We start from the raw sequence: 22,965 nt of genomic DNA, 5'->3' as shown, positions 1-22,965 counted from the left end.
ACGAAAGGGTCGATGGCCCCTTCAATCGTCGATAGTGACGCTGTCCAAGGAGAAACCTTCCTCCCCGGACAGATTTTTGTGTTCGGCGGCTTGGTACTGCGGGCCAATTCGCTCGGCCATCTGGAGCAGACCGATAGCTACGCCCCTGGCCACCAGGTCAGATTTGGAAACTTGAACTACGTCGCGGACATCCGTGGAGACATGATCTTCAACGGATTTGAGACCGCATCGATCGCTCCCCCTCGCCCCGATGAACATGACTTAAATCTGTCATCGGATCGCGTCCAGGAGATGATTCATGTTGTTGCAACGGCCTTAGAACCGAAGCAGATCGTGCCATCCAAGGCCACAGAGTCCGCGGCGTTGGATCCCTACACGGACTCAACACCCCGCAATATTTGCGTCCATGGAACTCTGGACTCGTTTCCGGCTATAAGTTCCGGACCGGGTACGCCTGCGGACACCGAGCTGGATCGGTTATCGATTTCCGAATGTAGCGCCGCAGACAACTTCCAGCCACTAGTAGAAAAGGGGGCTTTTGTCCCATTTGTTAAGGGCCTTTAGTCCCGGTTTTTGAACCGGGACTAAAGGGTCGTTACTAATGCCTCCCCCCTTTAGTCTCGGTTCTTACACGAACCGGGACTAAAGGCCGTCCACGTGGACGCAGCCTGGAGCTCGTTACCAACCGGGACTAAAGGAAATTTTATGATTTTTTTTTTGAAATTTTTTTTGTTAAATTTTTTTATTTTATTTTTTGATTTTCAAATTTCTGAATTATTTTAACCTCTAATCTCTAATCACCACCCCTCATCACTGCTCAATTTATCCTCTAATCTCTAATCACCCCTCATCATTCCAAATCATCTAACTTCCCGAACGGTCACCCATCCTCTCACTACTCCAGCCTGAGCACGCTTAACTTTCGGGTTCTATTCTCCCTTGTTTCCAAGTCTGCACTTGTTGTTTTCCTGACAATAGTAAGATGTCAATTCTATTAACCCTCAGGAATTTAGCTTGAGCATGAAGTGACACATTTCACTGTTTGAGTTTGAAACTATTGTTTTAAAAAACAATAATTATTTAGTAACACTAATATTTCTGGAATAATTAGTTTGACCATTGTTTGACCACAGTTTGACCAGATTTGACCAAAATTCAAAAAAACTGAAATAATTATTTAGTAACACTAATATTCTAGAATAATTAGTTTGACCATTGTTTGACCACAGTTTGAATTTTTTGAATTTTTTTGCCTCTCCAGATCTTAAAAGCCCCGTATCTTTTTTTCTGTTAGGTTTTTGAGGATTCTAAAAATGTTTAACGGGGTTCCCCCAATTAAATTCGGATGTAACTTTTCGAGTAGATGATTTTTCATATAAAAAACCTTTTCATCCGAGTTCGTATGCAAAAGTTATGCCCATTTTAAGAAATTCTAGAGAGATTTTGCAAATAAAGTCGAAATTCATATTTGTTAATTTTCCCAACAACTAGACCACATATCACATGGGAAACTTATTTTATTTTATTTTTTTGACATTTCCATCATTTTCTTTTGGTTTTTCTAAAACTGAAAAGGCGATCCACCGGGGGGGGGGGGGTAGAGTTTGAAAATGAGACCTTTAGTACCGGTTCGTGGCATGAACCGGTACTAATGCCTCAAAGCCCATTAGTACCGGTTGGTGGCACCAACCGGGACTAAAGGTCTAACCTTTAGTCCCGGTTGGTGCCACCAACCAGTACTAATGGGCATCGCACCCTTTAGTCCCGGTTCGTGGCACGAACCGGGACTAAAGGGCCCAGGTGAACCGGGACTAATGCTTTAGCCGCACGAACCGGGACCAATGCTCACATTAGTCCCGGTTCGTGACTGAACCGGGACTAATCTGAAAACTGCCCTGTGACGAAAGCCCTGTTTTGTACTAGTGAGCACTCACCTTTGGGCGACGTGCTTAACTCTTTAAAAATTTGTCCTTGGAGAAGGACTCACAGCCGAACTATGTTCGGTTCGAGTTAGAGGCTGATGATGGGGAATTTTGTTTCCCACCCGCCACCCACTTCATAGCTACCGTCGAGGACTTAACCGACGAGCTCGATTATGGCTCCGAATACATCGACGGTATGGACGACGATGCCGACAAGGAGCAAGGCCAAGACCCGCCATTCACTGGTCGTTGGACGGCCACCTCTTCGTATGACGTGTACATGGTTGATACACCTAAGGGATCTGGCGATGACAAAGAAGAGCCAGATGCGAATAAACCCTCTGAGACACAGTCCAGGCGCTGGCGCCCTAAATGCCGCTCTAAGTCACGTCGCTCAAAAGACGGCAACACTGGCACTGGAGAGAACAGTACTCCGGGCGACGACGAACATAATGAAGACCCTGTTGGAGCCGCATCCGAGCAGGCGGAACAAGACAACGAGCAAGTTAACCCTGATAAACAGGCCACGCCCAATGACCCGGATGATGATACTTATCGTCCACCCTCCGAGGATGATGAGAGCCTTGGCAATGAGGACTTCATCGTGCCTGAGGCACCCCTCGAGCAGGAGCGCTTCAAGCGCCAACTCATAGCCACTTCAAGAAGCCTGAAGAAGAAGCAACAGCAGCTCCAAGCCGATCAAGACCTCCTCATTGACAGGTGGACTGATGTCCTGGCAGCCGAAGAATACGGCCCCAAGTGCCCAGCCAAGAGTTACCCAAAGCGCAGACTGCTACCTCAGTTCGATGAGGAGATACCAGATCCCATACATCCCTCGGGCAACGCGGACCGACCTCCACATGGTCGGGATAGAGCGGCGGACCGACCACCCCGCGGTCGGGATAAAACGGCAACTCGTGCCGAACAACAGCCCGCCCCACCGCCTCGCAAAAACAGGGACATAACAGCTCGGGACCATACATACGACCTGCGGCAGGAATTGGACAGCAGAGCAGGACACACCAGATTGATCTACGGATCGCGACGACGCTTCCCTACTCGGGACGACTGCTACCTATTCAGACGTGACAAACTTAACCACTCCTGGGCCGATAACCGCAGACGGACTTCATCGGAGGTGCGCCGTGACGCGGCCCGCTATAGAGGCGCCGCACACCCTCTCTGCTTCACAGATGAGGTGCTGGATCACGAATTCCCAGAGGGATTCAAGCCCGTCAATATTGAATCATATGACAGAACAACCGACCCCGCAGTGTGGATCGAAGATTTTATTCTCCACATCCACATGGCCCAAGGAGATGACCTCCACGCTATCAAATACCTCCCATTAAAACTCAAAGGACCAGCTCGACACTGGCTAAATAGTCTGCCTGAGAATTCCATCGGCAGCTGGGAGGACTTGGAAGAGGCTTTCCTTGATAACTTCCAAGGAACTTATGTCCGGCCACCAGATGCCGATGACTTAAGCCACATAGTTCAACAACCTGGAGAATCAGCCAGAAAATTCTGGACTAGGTTCCTAATGAAAAAGAACCAGATCGTTGACTGTCCGGATGCCGAGGCCCTAGCGGCCTTCAAACACAGCATCCGTGACGAATGGCTAGCGCGCCACCTCGGCCAAGAAAAGCCGAAGTCTATGGCAGCCCTTTAGGCACTCATGACCCGCTTTTGCGCGGGTGAGGACAGCTGGCTGGCTCGTAGCAAAAACACAGCCAGGAGGCAGGCCCCTCCGAGGCCAAGAACAGCCCCGGCAAGCTCCGGCGCAATAGACACAAACGCCGAAGCAATGGCGATAACACCGATGACACCACAGTTAACGCCGGATTCAGCGGCTCCAAGTCCGACCAGCGGAAGAAGCCCTATAAAAGAAACAATGAGGGACCTTCCAGCTTGGACCGCATACTCGACCGTCCGTACCAGATAAACAAGCCAATCATACCAACAGGGATTGTTGGGTTTTCAAACAGGCTGGCAAGTTAAATGCCGAAAACAAAGAAAAGGAATCACAAAGTGAGGACGAGGACGAAGAGCCCCGGCAGTCGAACACCGGGGGGCAGAAGAAATTTCCCCCTCAAGTCAAAACGGTGAACATGAGATACGCTACACACATCCCCAAAAGGGAGCGTAAGCGAGCACTCAGGGACGTCTACGCGGTAGAGCCAGTCGCCCCAAAATTTAATCTGTGTCGTCATTCCCGATCACCTTCGATCGTCGGGATCACCCAACTAGTATCTGGCATGGCGGTCCAGCCGCACTGGTCCTCGACCCAATCATCGACGGATTTCACCTAACACGAGTCCTAATGGACGGTGGTAGCAGCCTCAACCTGCTTTATCAGGATACAGTGCGAAAGATGGGCATTAATCCCTCACGAATCAAACCCACAAAGACTACCTTTAAAGGAGTCATACCAGGCGTTGAGGCCCGCTGTACGGGCTCAATCATGCTGGAGGTGGTCTTTGGTTCTCCGGACAACTTCCGAAGCGAAGAGTTAATCTTCGACATCGTCCCCTTCCGCAGCGGCTACCACGCACTGCTCGGACGAACCGCGTTCGCTAGATTCAACGCGGTGCCACACTATGCTTATCTCAAGCTTAAGATGCCCGGTCCACGCGGCGTCATAACAGTCAACGGAAACACAGAACGCTCCCTCCGGACAAAGGAGCACACCGCCGCCCTAGCAGCAGAGGTACAAAGCGGCCTTCTCTAGCAGCAGCATAGTCTGGCTGCCGAGCCCCTGTACATCATTAAGAGAGTCCGGACTACTCTGCAGCAAGATTGCGCGGCTCGTCAAGAGCTCGATTAGCAATTCGGCCTCCGTCCCAGTCCCGATGAAGTAGTGGCATTCGTACCACGCGTACATAATTACGCACTGAAAATTCCATGGACATCGACGGAGGCACAAGCTAGCCCGGGATCTACAGTTTGGCTAGACCGATCCAGGACACACATATAACTTTACTATTTCCTTTTTCCCTTTTTTCGCAGGTTTCTCTTATGTGGGCCTCCTTCGACGGCTTGATTAATGGTCCTGTCAAAGGATGAACACACCGGATTGACACGGAGCACAAGCGTACACGGGAAGCCATAGAGGCTACTTCAACGGTTACTCTATCCGCTTTCAGGACCCACACGCAGCTCACCTTTTGGTTGTATGTCAAATAGCCGGTTGCTTATTGCATTATTTTGTACCAATGTGCTTTGACGCATTAACCCAACTATAATCACTAGTAGAAAAAGGGTCAAATGTGAGACACATTAGTCCCGGTTTGCATTTGAGCGGCACTAATGTGTCCATTAGTGCCGGTTCAAACGGCTAGGCGGGAGGAGATCTTTAGTACCGGTTCAGTGCGAACCTTTAGTACCGGTTCATGCCACGAACCAGTACTAAAGAGGCTGGGGCCCGGCCAGCCCCTTTAGTACCGGTTCGTGGCATGAACCGGTAGTAAAGAGGTTGTGGCAGGCTGTTTTTAGTCCCACCTCGCTCCCCTAGCAAGATTTTTACCACCTTAAATATGTTACTTCTCAAACTATCACAAGCACTTGGTCTTCATTGAACTCTATGTGTAGAATTTGTGGTTGCAATATGAGTCTTCACCGGTTTCTAAACCGTTGAGGACTCATATTGACAATTCAGATTGTACACAAAAAGATCATTGATAATCAATGTATTTTTTATGATAATCAATGTTTTTTAAACTTATTTGAACTCCAGACTATTTTTGCGTTCAGTATGATGCATTCAAAGAGACGTCATCAATTTCAACACGTTCTGACATCATTTGCTGTTTTTCAGTCATTTACCGATTTGTTTACAGAGCTAAATGACCGTGAAATTGAAAATAACTACAAAATGAACTCTGAAAGTGTTGGAACTTGGCATGGTATCATCATTTCACCCGCATAGCATGTGCAAAAGAGTAGAGAGGGTCACGGCGAAAACTGGACGCACTTCGTGTACAAACTGGACAATCTCTTTCGGAGTATCAGGGTTTCGGACGAGAACTCATCTGTTACACGGGCTCTTCAATGTTTTTTAAACTTATTTGAACTCCAGACTATTTTTGCGTTTAGTATGCACCATTCAAAGCGACGTCATCAATTTCCAACACATTCTGACATCATTTACTGTTTTTCAGTCATTTACCGATTTGTTTAGAGAGCTAAATGATCGTGAAATTGAAAATCACTACAAAATGAACCCTGAAAATGTTGGAACTTGGCGTGGTATCATCATTTCACCCGCATAGCATGTGCAAAAGAGTAGAGAGGGTCATGGCGAAAACTGGACGCACTTCGTGTACAAACTGGACAATCTCTTTCGGAGTATCAGGGTTTCGGACGAGAACTCATCTGTTACAGGGGCACTTCAATGTTTTTTAAACTTATTTGAACTCCAGACCATTTTTGCGTTCAGTATGCAGCATTCAAAGCGACGTCATCAATTTCCAACACGTTCTGACATCATTTGCTGTTTTCAGTCATTTACCGATTTGTTTAGAGAGCTAAATGACCGTGAAATTGAAAATCACTACAAAATGAACTCTGAAAATGTTGGAACTTGGCATGGTATCATCATTTCACCCGCATAGCATGTGCAAAAGAGTAGAGAGGATCACGGCGAAAACTGGACGCACTTCGTGTACAAACTGGACAATCTCTTTCGGAGTATCAGGGTTTCGGACGAGAACTCATCTGTTACACGGGCACTTCAATGTTTTTTAAACTTATTTGAACTCCAGACTATTTTGCGTTCAATATGCAGCATTCAAAGCGATGTCATCAATTTCCAACACGTTCTGACATCATTTGCTGTTTTTCAGTCATTTACCAATTTGTTTAGAGAGCTAAATGACCGTGAAATTGAAAATCACTACAAAATGAACTCTGAAAATATTGGAACTTGGCATGGTATCATCATTTCACCCGCATAGCATGTGCAAAAGAGTAGAGAGGGTCACGGCGAAAACTGGACGCACTTCGTGTACAAACTGGATAATCTCTTTCGGAGTATCAGGGTTTCGGACGAGAACTCATAGGGCAGCGCGCCATAGTTAGGCCCAGAAGCCTGCTATATAGAGAAGTTCGAAGGAGCAGTCGCGGCTCGGTTTATAAACCAGTGCGGCTGTCCTTCGCTCGGCGAGGTGGGACTAAACATTGTGCACCGCGGGTGGCAGCGCACAACCATTAGTACCGGTTTATGGCTCCAACCGGTACTAATGCGTGGGCCTTTATTACCGGTTCATGCCACGAACCGGTACTAAAGGGGGCCGTTTCCCGCCGCTTGACCTGGCGAAAATTGGCCTTTAGTACCGGTTGGTGGCTCCAACCGGTACTAAAGGCCCCTCCTATATATATGGCACTTACGAAAAATTCAGTTTCGTCGTCCACCACTTCTTCTCCAACTTCTTCGCGCGACATCGCCGCGGCCGCCGCCCTCGCCGCCCCCGCCGCCCGTCGCCGTCTCGATCGCGCCGTCGCCCCCGGCCCGCCGCCCGTCGTCGCGCCGTCCCCGTCGCGCCGCAGCCCGTACGCCGCCGCCCCCTGCTCGTACACACACACACACATACACATACACACACACACACATATTTTTTTACTTATTTTCTGTTTTCTATTGTTTAGATTAATGTTAGATGAATTATGTAGATAAGAATGTTAGAATGTTAATGTTAGATGAATTATATGGAGAAGTTGTTAAATATTAATGTCAATTGTTAGATGAATTAGCTAGATATTAATTAGGTATATATATGAGATTTGAACTAGTTGAATTAATATAACTAGTTTATTTTTAGTATGAATTTTTTTGACTATATACTGCAAGGCAACAGCCTCACAATCTTTTATTGAACCAAAGAACCAAAGATGTACAAGTTACAAGTTAAAGGCTAGGAAAGAGAGGGGGGAATACTTACAAAGAGTGTTTAAGGTAAGGCAGCTATCCAAGAAACTAGGCTATTCCTATATTTACATTTGATTCTATGAGCTAAAAGAGAGATGTCATGAAGAAAATTTATCCTCTAGGATCTGAAAGAAGGCAACTCATTTCTGAAAATCTTCCCATTTCTTTGTGTCCAAATATTCCAAGTAGCAGTGAAGACTACCTTTGAGAAAAAAGGGAAGCCAAAATCCCTCCTAGCAGTAGAAGCCATGTCATAAGTAATCTGGTTAGGTTGATTAATCCATGAAATACCTAGGTAATTCCAGACACGTTGACTAAAGTTACAAGCGAAGAAGAGATGCGCTCTGTCCTCATGAGATGCAGAGTGACACAGAACACAAGTGTCATCCTGGATAATCCAATGCCGCCGCTGCATCATGTCCCAAGTGTTCAGGCGATCCATCAAAAGAAGCCAGCCAAACACCTTAAACTTAAGGGTGCAAGAACATTTCCAGATCCACCTGAATATGGGATCAACCACAGTGTCCGAAGAGCATGACATGTAATAAATCCTTGACTGGTAATCACCAGACTTGGAAGGCCATTTCCAGACATCCTTTTCCCCCTCCTGAAGGTTGACCAAAGGCAGCAACGCCTGAAGCTGATTAAATTCCTCGAAGGCCTCAGCAGACAGTGGCAGATGGAGGTTGTCGGTTGGGTCCGATAGTTCCATCATATCATTAATGGTGAGAGTGTCATCAATCACAAAAGAGTGAAGCCTCGGAAACTGATGTTGCATGATAACCGTATTATTGCCAAGTTGCCAACGGTCCAGCCAGAAGATCACCGTGTCTCCCGCACGTACGTGTGGTACCGCCAACTTGCAAAACCTATCATAGAGCTTCAATACATCCCTCCACCAGAAAGAACCATAGCTTTGAGTGACTTGGGGAGGCGTTGCGGCATAATATGTGTCCCAAATAAGTGATACCCATGGCACGTCCATCTTATTAAAGAACTTGAAAAGATGCTTGATCAACAAGGCATCATTCTGAATGCTCAAGTCTAGAACGCCTAGGCCTCCCAAGGTTTTAGGACGACAGACCAAATCCCAAGCCGCCAGTGATTGCCGGGGCGTATCCGTGTTCCCTCTCCACAAGCACTGCCGCATGATACGCTCAATCTATTTCAAGATGCCCTGCGGCAGCGAAAGAGTGCATAGAAAATATATTGGCATAGAACTAAGAACAGATTGCAAGAGCTGTAGCCGGCTTCCTTGATTCAACAGACAAGAAGACGCAGGTAATCGTCGCTCAATACGATCCACCAAAGGCAACAGATCATAAATTGTTGGCCGGGAGGTACCCATGGGCAAGCCAAGGTAAGTGAACGGCATGGAACCAACATCACACCCAAGCAAACAAGCAACACGCTTACCCTCATCATCACTCATATTGATAGGTATCAAAGTGGACTTACTGAAATTGACCCTCAGTCCGGTTGATTTAGCAAAGACGTCGAGCATTTCTTTGAAAGCAATGAGCTGGCTGTCAATAGCTGGAAGAACAATGAGTGTGTCGTCCGCATACTGAACAATTGGATAATCCATCGAAGCTATTGGGATAGGTAAGGTGAGAATGTTCCTTGAGCACATTTCATTTACAACCGATTGAAGTAAGTCCACAGCGATCACAAAGAGCAAAGGAGATAGTAGATCTCCTTGACGAACACCCGAACGACAAATGAAATGATTACCAGGCACTCCATTTAAAAGAACCGAAGAGGACCCTGTGGACAAAATGCTCTCAGTCCAACTTGTCCAACGATCGTCAAAACCCTTACATTTCAGAATCCTGAGAATCAGATCATGCTCAATGGTGTCGAATGCCTTTGTGAAGTCAAGCTTAAGAAGAATGATAGGCCTCTTGGAAGCCTTGCATTGGTGAATGTACTCAAAACACCACACCAGGCAGTCCTCAATGGATCGACACCGAAGAAAGCCATATTGGTTGCGGTGTATACATTTCAAGATCACACCCTGGAGACGATTAGCCAAAAGCTTGGTTAAAAACTTCAAACAGGTATTTGTCAATGATATGGGCCGGAAATCACCAACATATTCAGGGCTCAACTTCTTAGGAATGAGGGTGATTAGAGAAGTATTGAGACACTCCAAATTACATTTCCCATCATAGAACTCTTGGACAAGTTTCATAAAATCCTCTTTCAAAATAGACCAACATCTCTTTAAAAAAAGGCCCGTAAACCCGTCTGGTCCCGGAGCACGATCAGAAGGCATGTTCTTAATTACCGCATCCACCTCAGAGTCCGTGAACGGTAAAGATAACTCCTCTAGACCATTAATCCGGGAAATTAATGTGTCTAGATCAAAACCCATTTGAATGCCTTTTCATTGGCCCATTCGTTGATTGAAGTCAGACCAGAACATCCCCGTCAACTGCTGATGATCAGTGATCACATCCCCGTCAACTGACTTGATCGAGGAGATTGTGTTCCTCCGATATCTTTCCGTAGCCATGGCATGGAAAATTTTCGAATTTTCCTTGCCAACTTTGATGTTTCTGATCGTGCAACGTTGTTTCCAATAGATAAATTAATAGGACAAGTTTATTTTTAGTAAGAAAATTTAGGTATATGAGATTATTTGAACTAGTTGAATTAATATAACTAGTTTATTAATTTTTAGTATATGCTTAATCGAACTAGTTGAATTAGTAGAACTAGTTTATTTTTAGTAAGAAAATTTAGGTATATGAGATTTGATGATCTAATTAAAATATTACTATATATAGCTATTTTATATATTTTAGTAAGAAAATTAATAGAACTAGTTTATTTTTAGTAAATTCTTAGTTGAATTAATAGAACTAGTTTATTTTTAGTAAGAAAATTTAGATATCTGAGATTTGATGATCTAATTAAAATATTACTATATAGAACTAGCTACTTTATTTTAGTAAGAAAATTAATAGAACAAGTTTATTTTTAGTAAATGCTTAGTTGAATTAGTTGAATTAATAGAACTAGTTGAATTAATAGAAGTAGTTGAATTAGTCGAATTAATAGAACTAGTAAGTGTTTAATGTTTCACCTATATGAACATAGGAAATGTCGTCTGATGACGAAAAGATTTCATTATGTGCGAATACTGTGAAGACCAGCGCGGCCTGTGCGACAGAAATTTCCTTGTTGATGATAGGCGCTTCAGCATCAAGCTGGATGAGACATTCGAAGTGGATACAGTAAGTCACAACGACAAGTCTTTTTTCGTAATTAAGCATGACTTATATATGCTTCATTTGCTTCAACTTATAATTTTAAATTTTCACTATTCTACTAGCGCATCCCCTGCCATGCAAGAATTTTTGTCTTGGATAAGATAGGTTTCAGTGCTATGGAAACTATGGAGGTAGAGAGAGTTTACCTGAAGACCGAGCATGGTTATACTTTCAACGTCAAATTATACAATGCAGACACGTACACCTATTTTGAATGCAAAACTTGGCAAGCACTATGCAAGGCTTATGGATTTGAGCCTGATATGGTTATCACCTTTGATATTCGTCCGGAAGATGATATTGAAGGTAATAGAGACATCTGGGTCGATGTGCAGACGCCTCCAGTTCTATCATTATGTGAGTTTCTCAACCATATTTATGTCTTTGATATTGTTTATTCAAAAATAGTTGACAACTAATTTCTATTGACAGCTTATTTCCATTCGCAAACATGTCCGGCGCTTGGTAGACAGGACCTATTACTGTCCCGGAGCTGAACTAAACTGCGAGGAGATAAGTCATTATGTTTCATGGCTTGAGGATCTTCATACTGTCAAGACAAATTTTCTTCCTGCACTTAGAAATGTTAGTACTCAAAACGTGCGACCAATAGTGATCGTATTGAACTATGGTCACATCTATTTACGAAAGATGGTAAGATTTTTACTATTTGTCCTCAGTGCATCTTTTGCATACATTATTTTTTTGCTAAACTTTCATTGCTAAGTATAGTAATTACTATACGATGTTCTTCAACAGGGACTCCCGATGACAGTTGTGCCTCAGTGGATCGAGACTAAAGGTCACATGTCAATGGTTAGCTTACGGCCAAGATATCCTACATTACACATGAGTGCATTCAGGATTTCTAAAAGCGATGAATGCTTAATAGTGAAAGATTGGAGCAAAATTGTTAACGGTCCCAGAGAAGTACTAGGGGGCAGCAATGAGAAGCGCAGCCCACGATTAGGAGACAGGTTCATCTACATGCTCCAGTATGATGAATGAGGAGAGCTATACATGTTTTATGCTATTTTACCTGAGAGAGAGAGCAGCAGGAGTGATTTAGCTAGTTCATGCTCTTAGTACTTGTCCCCTCATGTCCGTGTTCTTCGTCCTGAACTTAATCTCAAAGAGGATTTGCTTTTGTGGTGTTATGAACGCTGATAATATCATGACCATGTTGAACTCGATGATATCTTTGCTTCTGGTACAAGTGAATGTTTCTTCTTTAAGCTAGTGTTGGTGGTGATTAGATAGCGGTAATGACTATGATGATTAAACAGTGGTAATGACGACTATGATGATTTTTAGCTAGCTAGTATACTGTTGTTGATGATATGATGCAAGAGTTTTTATATTAATATGATGATAATGATGATGAGTTATTATATCATTTATGAAAGAACCCGCAGATTAGTTTCAGCTGGATGGATCCTAGCTAAGTGATCAAGTATATGCCATATCCATATTATACTTGATCACTTAATTATAGGTGATCAAGTATAATATGGATATGGCATATACTTGATCTCACTTAGCTAGGATCCACATGCATCCAGTCGAAACTAATCTGCGGTACTTTCACCTAATGATTTAACAACTAAAATAATCACTAAATTAAATTGAAAACACAAAACTAAAGGAAAAATAAAAATAAAACCAAAACACCCCCAAACATTTAGTACCGGTTGGTGTTACCAACCGGTACTAATGTCCTACACGCACCCGGGCCTGGCTCGTGCCACGTGGTGGCACTTTAGCGCCGGTTCGTGATGAACCGGTACTAAAGGGGGGGACCTTTAGTCCCCACTCTTTAGTGCCGGTTGTGGAACCATCACTAAAGGCCCTTACGAATCGGCGCTAAAGCCCGGTTCTGCACTAGTGAATGGAAACAGTTCATGATCCAAGTTCAAGGGCCCCAGATACCATCTCTGTTCCCCTTCTGTTTTCCTTTTAATTACTTATTTCCTAGCAACCGTACACTCTAGTATGTTTCATATTTGCCAGGGGCTCCTCATCGCCCCATAACACGGCAACAAAGTCCGAACACTCCTTAAAGATAAGTTTGGCACCCCGAATTTAGCATTATATGCATTGGCTCCGAATCATGTCCTTGGTCAATAGTTGGGTTGCCCGGCTCCTGTGCTTGCTACCCTACGTTCCGCTAAATCGGCTAGGGTAGTAAAGGGAGAACTACTGCGATTGTGCCCTGCCCTTGACCAGATGAGCGCCTCAGTAGAGAAAGCCGAAAACTGACTCTCATGATACGGCGAGAGCCGGTCAGCTGTTCGAGGGTTACAAATCGTTGGAGATTTTTTCCGCGTTACGCGGAGGATCGGTAATTCCCGATTAGATGCTGACAGCACTCTGGTTCGCACCAGGGGCTGCGCCCATACTTTATTATAAAACTCCTATGGCTAAGTGAGGGCGTTTAAGCCGCATAGTCTGATTGCCTTATTCGTTGCGCTAAACAACTCCTTCAAGGACCATATAATTGGATCAAGATTGTTTAGATTCCATCCCGGACACCTCCGTACTACCTACGTGAGGGCAGAAGTCGACGACTGGCCAACCCTCAGATTACATACAACACGGCCGCACAGGAGGAAACAATTAAAGCATAACAAAATTATATCGCAAGCAGGCTTTGTTTTCATAATACAAGGTAGGGGCAACACGAATAAATTTATTCAAGTACAATGTCCTGCGAACATTGCGCTGCCGCAAGGCGAGACCCCTCCAGGAGATCCGCAAAATACCGTTCGGGTGGCCCTCTGGCCACCTCGACGGCGTCCATCTTCGCCCACCACATCTTGCAACGGGCGAAGGCCATGCGTGTGCCTTCAATACAGGCCGAGCGCTTGACGACGTCCAGCCGAGGACAGGCGTTCACCATCCGCCTCACGAGTCCGAAGTAGCTGCCTGGCATAGCTTCCGCAGGCCATAGCCGTATTATCAAATCCTTAATGGCTAGTTCGGCCACCCTATGCAGCTCCACCAACTGTTTCAGCTGATCGGTGAAGGACACGGGCTGCTCTGGCGCCGCATATTGCGACCAGAATAGCTTCTCCGTAGAACCCCCTCCTTCGGCTCGGTAGAAATCTGCGGCGTCCGACACACTGCGTGGTAAATCCGCAAAAGCCCCTGGGGAACTCCGAACCCGGGTTAGTAAAAGGTATTGTTTCTCCGCATACTTGCTTTGCATCTTAAATGCCTTACCCGCCGCGATCTTCTTGGCCTCCTGGATCTCCTGGAGGGCGTCCTGGGCCTCATTCCGTGCGGTCTCCGCGCTCTGACGAGCCTTGGCGAGTTCGGTCCCTCGAACCGACGCATCATGCTCCAAGGCCTCGCATTTCTTCACCGCATCCTAGAGCTCCTGCTGGACTTCTTTGACCCGAACCTTGAGCTTCTTACGGGCGGCTTGCTCCTGGACAGCCTTCTCCTCGGCCTCGCCCAGGGCCTTCCTTGGGGCCTCGACCTCGGTCCCGGCTCCTGCACATATTATGCCACTACGGTCAGTATACATCGCTTATTCTTTCCGAACACATAGCAAGTCGTCATTCACCTTGCTTCTCCTCGAGCCGAATTTTAACCTCGCCGAGCTCGTTCTCAGTCCGCTCCAGCCTCTGCTTCAGTTCAGAGACTTCGGCAGCATGCGAGGTTGCGGCCAACAGCGACGCCTGCTTATCCATACATATCACGTTAGTCTCCTATAACAAATGATTGATCCTCTGTCCGGTTCTTCTTGCCGAACACCGGATAGTGTCTCAGGGGCTACTGTCTACACGGGGTTTTTCTCTTTCTTACCTCGAAACCTGTCAACAGGTTGCTGCAGGCTTCATTCAGTCCACTCTTTGCGGACTGAACCTTCTCGATCACCACACCCATAAGGACACGGTGCTCGTCCATGACGAAGGCGCCTCGTAGCGCCCCCATCAGGTTATCCGGCGCCCCTGGATGGACAGGGGCCACCGGTGGAAGCGGCGCACCCCCTCCTTCAAAGGGGGCTGCTCCCCCGATTCCGGAGCCATATGTTTCTCCGGAATCGTATTCGGCTGAGGGCCGAACTGGATGCGGCCCTCTTCGCCAGTCTCCATGGGGATCGGCTCCTCCATGTGTCCGGCAGGGGAGGTCTCGCCTTGTGGCGCCTCTCGGACAGCGTCCTGGGCTCCTCCCCGGTTCGTAGCGGCCCTCCGGGACAACACTTCGGTGTCGTCCCTGGCCCCGGGGGAATAGGCAGGCGGTGGCGACATGCTCGCCATCTGCGACGGAGCCAACGAACCTTCAGATGAAGATCGCTGGATAAGGTCGCGGGCTGGACTGCAATAATACAGTTAACTATGTCAGGATGATGAAGAGAAAGGGCCAGATGTGCGCATGAGTGAGCCATGTCACTTACGATGCGGCCTGGGGCTTAGGGCGGGGGCGTCGTTCCGGACTGCTGTCAACGTCCCACGCGGTGTTGACCGCTGGGACGCCCTTCCCCTTCTTGGGCGTTTCCGCCTCCAGATGCGCCGAAGCCGCCCTCTTCTTCTTCCGCTCCTCAGGGGGAGGGTTGGTCTCCTCCTCCTCCTCCTCCTCTTCCTCGTCATTATCCTCAGGGACGGAGGAATGAGCTTCGTCGTCTTCGGACTCACGACCGAAGTACCCTTGCGACGGGGGCCACTCCTGGCCCCCTTGGCCTTCTTCTTGGCCTTCTTCTCCGGCGCCTTATATGGCACCGGCACCAGTATCTTCGCTAGACGCGGGATGACTGGTTCTTCAGGCAGCGGAGCCGGACACTGGATCCGCTTCGCCCTCTCCATCCAGTCCTGAAAAGGCAATGATAAACTCAGACATCATCTTCGAAACAATTAAGTTAGGGATACGTCAGAAATAACATACCTCGCTGGCGGGGTGTTTACAATCGTGACCACGGTCTGAATTCGTGGCCGGTGGCTTCTCGTTGCCCTTAAACAGCAACTTCCAGGCATCTTCATGGGTGGTTTCGAAGAGCCTCACCAGGGTTTGATGCTTCTTCGGATTAAAATCCCATAAAGGGCGACTTCTGCGCTGGCAGGGGAGAATCCGGCGAACTAGCATCACCTGGATTACGTCAACAAGCTTGACATCCTTGGCTATCATGCTCTGGACGCGCGTCTGCAACGCTATCAGCTCATCGGGCGAGCACCAATCCGGACTCTTCTCGACCCAGGAGGTAAGTCGCATGGGAGCACCGGAGCGGTGTTTGACACGAGAAAAATCTTATGAGCGCTCCGTGAGAAGGGAAGAGGAGGTGTTTGATTTCTCTCATGTGCCGGGGAAAAAAATGCGGGCGTGCCAGTGTACCGTAGTACAGAAAGAAAAGTGATATGGAAAACAAGTATTTCATTTATCTCTTTGGATGAAAAAAATTACAAGATCCCATAAAAAATGGTTGCGCTCCGTGGCCTACTAGCGCGGCCTGCCTGACTATGGCGATGTGCGGTCTCCTGGTTCCCGGGGCCTCGAAAAGCTCCCGGTTAATTACTCCCGCGGGTTGCTCCGCGAGATACCTCCGATTAAGCCGTGTGGTCGTCTTCGTCGTCTTTGCTTTGCGTTCTCCATGCATGATGATGATGGTGTGTGTGTGGTGTGGGCGGCGGCAAAGCCCGTGTCCTCGTCGGTACACGTGCCACTCAAAACATGGCTTTGTGCTGGCCACGTTCGCCCTCGCCGTCGCGCCTCGTCGGTCTTGACAGCATTGATGTAGTCGGTGTTGAAGTTGCATGGGTCCTAGTCTGCTCAGACTTATTGACGATGTAGCGGTTTTGTCGGGGTACGCATGGGGTTCGCCTCGCGGGAGTATTCTTATGGAGACCGGCGTTAGTGTAAAACCAACGCTCGCTCGTATCGGCAATGCCGGTGTGGTTGGCGCCTCGTCTCGGGTGGACGCCGTGTTTATGGCAGTCCTCCAAGACATGGGCGCCGCCTCACGGGGCCACAAAAAGATATTGGTGAAGTTGTGTCGCCTTCCCGCCATCGCGCGTCAGGTTCATGGGCTCCGTAACATGGACAACGACATGTGGTGGTGCCTCGTCTCGAGTAGACGTCGAGTTTTAGGCGGTCCGCCAAGACAAGGGCACCGTCTCACCGGGCCGTGGTAAGATCTTGGTGAAGTCGCATCGCCTTCCCACCATCATGCCTCATCATCAAGGGCTCCGGGTTGCGAATAGCATCATGCGGCACCGTCTTCTCCTCCGGGTCACGGACAGCACCGTGTAGCGCCATCTTCTTCTCCGTGTTGCGGGCAGTACCAGGGTGTGCGTCGTCTTCGTGGCTCCGGGTCGCGGGCTCCGTCTTGACGAGGTAGACATCGGTGGTGTCGTCCCGCGAGCTCCACGCCTCTATCCTTCGCGACAACAGCTTGATGATGTTGATGATGGACATCGTTCTGGCGAGCTCCGTGTCGCCATGCACAGCAGCATGGCGGCGGCACCCTCGTAAGCTCCACGCATCCGTCCTCCGTGGCGCTAGCTTGATAAACAAGATGACGAGCGTTGTCCTAGCAAGCTCCGTGTCCCCATCCTTCGTGGCACGCGGCGGCATCGCCGCGAGCTCCACGCCTCTGGGCTCCAGCTTGATGATGTTGACGTTGGCGGCATCCTCCTTGCGAGCTCCACGCGTTCGTCCTCCATGGCGCCGACTTGATGAAGAAGACGACGGGCGTCGTCTTGGCGAGCTCCGTGTCGCCATCATCCGCGGCACGGGGCGGCATCCTTGTGAGCTCCGCGCCTCCATCCTCCAGGGTACTGGGTTGGTGATGTTGGCGATGGGCGTAGTCTTGCCGAGCTCCGTGGCGCCATCTTGACAAAGTGGACATCCGTGGCGTCCCTTCAGCTCCACGACGCCATCCTCCATACCTCCGGCTTGACGACGAAGCTGACGACCATCGTCTTGACGAGCTCCACACCTCTGTTCTTCATGGCGTGGTGCACTCCTTCTCCTTCTGGCCTTCGGGTTCAACGCCGCCGCCAGAGGGTCACTTCTGTTGCGTGTGTGAGTCAACGCCACCACCGTGTACACGTCTCCTTCCAATGAAACCAGGTAAGAGAAAGACAATAAAAAGAAAGGGTGTGCTACTATTGCACGCACGCATGCTTGCTGTTGCTTGTGCGTGCACCGCTCCCTCGAGTGCACCGCCATCATCTCGTCGGTGCGGTTGTCTCCATGACGCAGTCCGCTCCTTCTCCCAGAGGCACGCGTGTTTCTTCAATCCGGCGCGTCGTGGCCGCCGCCGCCGCGTCCCTTCTCTCCCCTGTCCCCGTGAGCCTCTTGCGTGTGTTGTGTTTGCTGCGTGCATTCCCTAGACGCTGCCGCGATGAGCGCGTCTCCTTCTCCCCTGGGTGCTATGTTTCACTTCGTGCCCCTGGGTGCCCTTCTTTTTTGAGTGTTTGTTGCTTGGCTTCTCTTGATGCAATCTGTATTAAGAATATATAAAGAAATGAGTCATTGAAGTACAGAGCACCTCAGCACCGTGCCCCATGCATCGCAAGATGCCGTTGTCGAGCTCGGGTAGGTGTCACTGCCGCCGCCGCCTCCTCTCGTCGGTCTTCTCGCATGTATACTTGCACCCTCGTCAGCCAGGCCTCCGTACACGCCGCCGCCGTGGGCGCGTCTTGCCTGGCTGGCTTCCGTCTCCCCTCGTCTGTCTTCCCTGCTGCGTACCTCCTCCTCCTCCTCTAGTCCGTGGTAGCTGCCTTCTCAACGTTGGGACGGATACAATTTTGCTAGGAATAACCTGTAAAAGACAAGAATAGAAAGAGAGCGCGTAGTGGTCACGGCCACCATGCATCCGCTGCCCTTCGTCGTCAGCGTGTTGCGGTTGCCGCGTCACCGCTGTGCTTCCTCGATGCTGGGCGCACGCGCCGTCACCATGAGCGTGTTTTGTCCTCGATGCTGGGCGCGTCTCCTCGCCGACGCTGCCACGGACATGTTTCTTCTGTGTATGATATCTGTTTGTGCGTGCGTGAGTTCTCGCCAGGGACGTGTGTCTCATTGTTGCCTAGGTTGGCTGGTTTTATATAATCAGCCGACAGAGTTGGATGGATGGCATGTGGAGCACGTCCGGTCACAGATCTTCTTTCAATTCTTCTTGACACCCAAGTCTGCATGTAGGAAAAGGAAATAAATAGACACGTACCTTGTTATTTGACGCCTATTCCTTTTTATGTGATTCCCCGTGGGTCGGTTGCACTTATTTCCAAATTCTCTTTCCTAACTTACCTTGCCCATACACGTGCATGTTACCGGTTTAAATCAAATCAAATACGAAAAATATATATACGTGCATGCAAGGTTAGCTAGGTATTTCGGGTATTCGAGGAAGTATACATGCGTGCCGGCCGGCCGCAAATACACAAATATGTATGTATATGTGCATGGCAGGTCCACGACGTGTGCATGTACACAATTTGGTTGCACTATATTTCATGCATACGTATGTGCTGAGTACGTGCGGGCATGTGCCATGCAATAGCATTTTGCCTTTGTATTATTAACCACTTGCCTTTGCACACATAACCTGCATCAAAACTCATTAAAAATAAAATTATTTCATGCAATATTGCACAAAAATTCGTCGAACAAGCGGAATTCGGCAGCCGCGGCCTAGGTGGTGCCGCGGGGTTCTGTGATGTAGAACCATTGTTTCTGCCACTCCTTCACTGTCTCCACAAAAGTGCCTTTCGGCCAGGAGACGTTGGGTAGCTTGCTCACCATGGCTCCTCCGCACTCCGCGTGCTGGCCGTCCACCACCTTCGGCTTCACATTGAAGACTTTGAGCCACAACCCGAAGTGGGGATGGATACGGAGGAAGGCCTCACACACGACTATGAACGCCGAAATGTTGAGGAAGGAATTCGGGGAGAGATCATGGAAATCTATCTCGTAATAGTACATCAGCCCGCGGACGAAGGGGTGGAGTGGAAACCCTAGCCCGCGGAAGAAATGGGGGATGAATACTACCCTCTCGGTGGGCTTCGGCGTAGGGACGACCTGTCCCTCGGCCGGCAGACGGTGGGCGATCTCATTCGCCAGATAACCGGCCGCCCGAAGCTCAGTAATGTCCTCCTCCTTGACGGAGGAGACCCTCCACTTGCCCTGACCACCGGATCCGGACATGGTTGCTTGAGTGGAAAAGAGATGAGAACTTGGGCGCTGGAGCTCGAGATTGGGAAGACGAAGACTGAGAGAGGGCGTGAGAGAGGAAGAGGGAATCCTTATCCCCTTATAAAGGCAGCAAATATTAAACGCCTCCTCACTCGCCTTAAAATTCGCCTATTCCCAAGGGCCGTATAAACGGCACGGTTGGGTTACCCATGCCCATTGATGAGAATCCCGCGATAAGGGGACACGATCTCTACTTTGATAAGACGTGCCAATGGCAACCGCGTCTCGAGACGTGGGCGTTGGACATAAAAGCAGTTTGGAATTGTGACCGGCCAGGCGTGATGTCACGCTGCAAAAAAAATTGTCAGCAGATGGAACTCGTGTAAAAATATATTCTCTTTGCGGTTGTGTATGGTGTGTGTGACAGGTCCGGATACTATCATCGCATCCGAAGACTATCTTGGAGTTCGGAAAAAGGGGAACCCGCCTTGCAATGCCGAAGACAATCTGCTCGTCGGACTCCTCGTCATTGAAGCCAGGTTCAGGGGCTACTGAGCGAGTCCTGGACTAAGGGGTCCTCGGGCGTCCGGCCTGTTATCCATGGGCCGGACTGATGGGCTGTGAAGACATGAAGGCCGAAGACCGTACCCGTGTCCGGATTGGACTCTACTTGGCGTGGAAGGCAAGCTTGGCAACCGACTATGAAGATTCCTTCTTATGTAACCGACTCTATGTAAACCCTAGATCCCCCCCGGTGTCTATATAAACCGGACGGGTTAGTCCGGAAAGGATACACACATTACCATAGTCATATAGGCTAGACTTCTAGGGTTTAGCCATTACGATCTCGTGGTAGATCAACTCTTGTAATACTCATATTCATCAAGATCAATCAAGCAGGAAGTAGGGTATTACCTCCATAGAGAGGGCCCGAACCTGGGTAAACATCGTGTCCCCTGCCTCCTGTTACCATCGATCCTAGACGCACAGTTCGGGACCCCCGACCCGAGATCCGCCGGTTTTGACACCGACAGTCGCTGCAACCGGACACCGCCCAGTATGTTCAACTCCCCCGAATATACACCTCGCGCTCTCTGTGTTTGATGAAATGTCTGAGTTGGTTTTTTATTCTTTTGGTTACTTCTAGTCATCGATGGATTAGTCGTGGAATGATGGCTATGGAAACACCGACCTTGACGAATTCATATTCAACGAGTTCATCGATTCGTCGGATTCGGACGATGGTGATGATGATGATGAGCATCAAAGAGGAGATGAAGAAGACGGGAGCATGTACTCAACTTCAAGGGCTCCATAAAGGGACGGAGAGTTTATTCCTTGGGATAGGATTGCCGGTGCACGACTTCTATACACGAACTACTTCACAATGGACCCAATATACCATGAAGGGGCAGTCTGCACGCATGGTTTTGAGAAGCCCGGTGTTTAGATCCGCCTTCCGAAATAAGAGATGAAGCATATTGCTAATTTTCTGAGATGCACCGACAACTGCGAGATTAACATGTGCATATGCAACTTCTCAATGATCTTGTGAAACATATGTGGATCCATTCTGAAAATAAAAAACTTTTCTTTTAATTTTTAATTATGCACTATGAACAATTTTTATGTTTGAACTATTGCTCGATTATTTATTCGTAAGTACGAATAATTTGTATTTGTGTGCATTATGCATTGTTTGGCAGCGATGATCGAGGTGCATGTGTTTACATGTATTGATGTTTTGAAAGTAGGGATCATGGTTGCAAATGGATCATTTGAGAATTAACCGGTCACTGTCCGCGAGCGTCCGTGGATGTATAAGGTCCCGATTAGGCAACTCCGGTCATAGATGTCTTGTTTTGAACGAGTTGTACAGCCGAGACTATTTTCATTGGACGAGTAGTGCTTTGTTCCAAAAGGATCTCGCAGCGCTCGCCGAGGAAATTTCAACGAGCGACTTTTTGCTGAGGACCAAGTGGACGGATTTGTATCGGAGGGAGACAAAAGCTGGTGTGCATGTGTCCGTGGAGGCGTGGACCTACAGAGAGGGCAAAGTACCTCCTGCGTACCGGGCGGCGGGTCCTGCTCACTGACACGCCACTAGTACGCCTCCTCTGCCTGCCTTTCCATGTGCCGTGGCGGTTACGTACGTTGCCGGCTGAAGAAAAGCATGCACGGAGCACACGCGAGATTTGCTCCCGGTTTTTGTGTTTCCCTCGATTGAATTTCAAACCTGCATACGGACCCGTGGAGGTCAGTGAATTTGGTAGTACTATGTCACCGAGGAGTGCCTTTGCAAGGGGTCTACACTCTACTAGTATAACCAATTTAGATCACCTGGGAGGCCAAAGCCCCCGGGTTCCATTATCATAATGAAAGTCTACTAGTACTACTAATACAATTTGGGAGCAATTTGCGTTTGATGATCAGAGTAGTAGCCTTTCTGCTCCCAAATTTGGGAACAGTTTGGGAGCAATTTCTGTCTTTCTTTGTTGGTTTTATTTAAAAGCACTAGGCTAGGTAGCTTCCCCCATCAGACTCAGACCCACAGCCAAAGATGAGTACTCCTCCTGCGCCCGGGTACTGCCTGCGCAGCAGCCAGCAGTGGTGCATGCATGCAGCTCCTGCACAGTTGGCAGGAGGAGGAAGCGTACATGCATATGCTCTACGGACTACTGCCCGCTCTCCTCCGATCTGATCGCTA

This window comes from Aegilops tauschii, chromosome 7 (assembly GCF_002575655.3).
Source record: "Aegilops tauschii subsp. strangulata cultivar AL8/78 chromosome 7, Aet v6.0, whole genome shotgun sequence".
Classification (NCBI taxonomy): Eukaryota; Viridiplantae; Streptophyta; class Magnoliopsida; order Poales; family Poaceae; genus Aegilops; species Aegilops tauschii.
The sequence above is the reverse complement of the archived record's forward strand: the minus strand, read 5'-3'. Positions refer to the sequence as shown.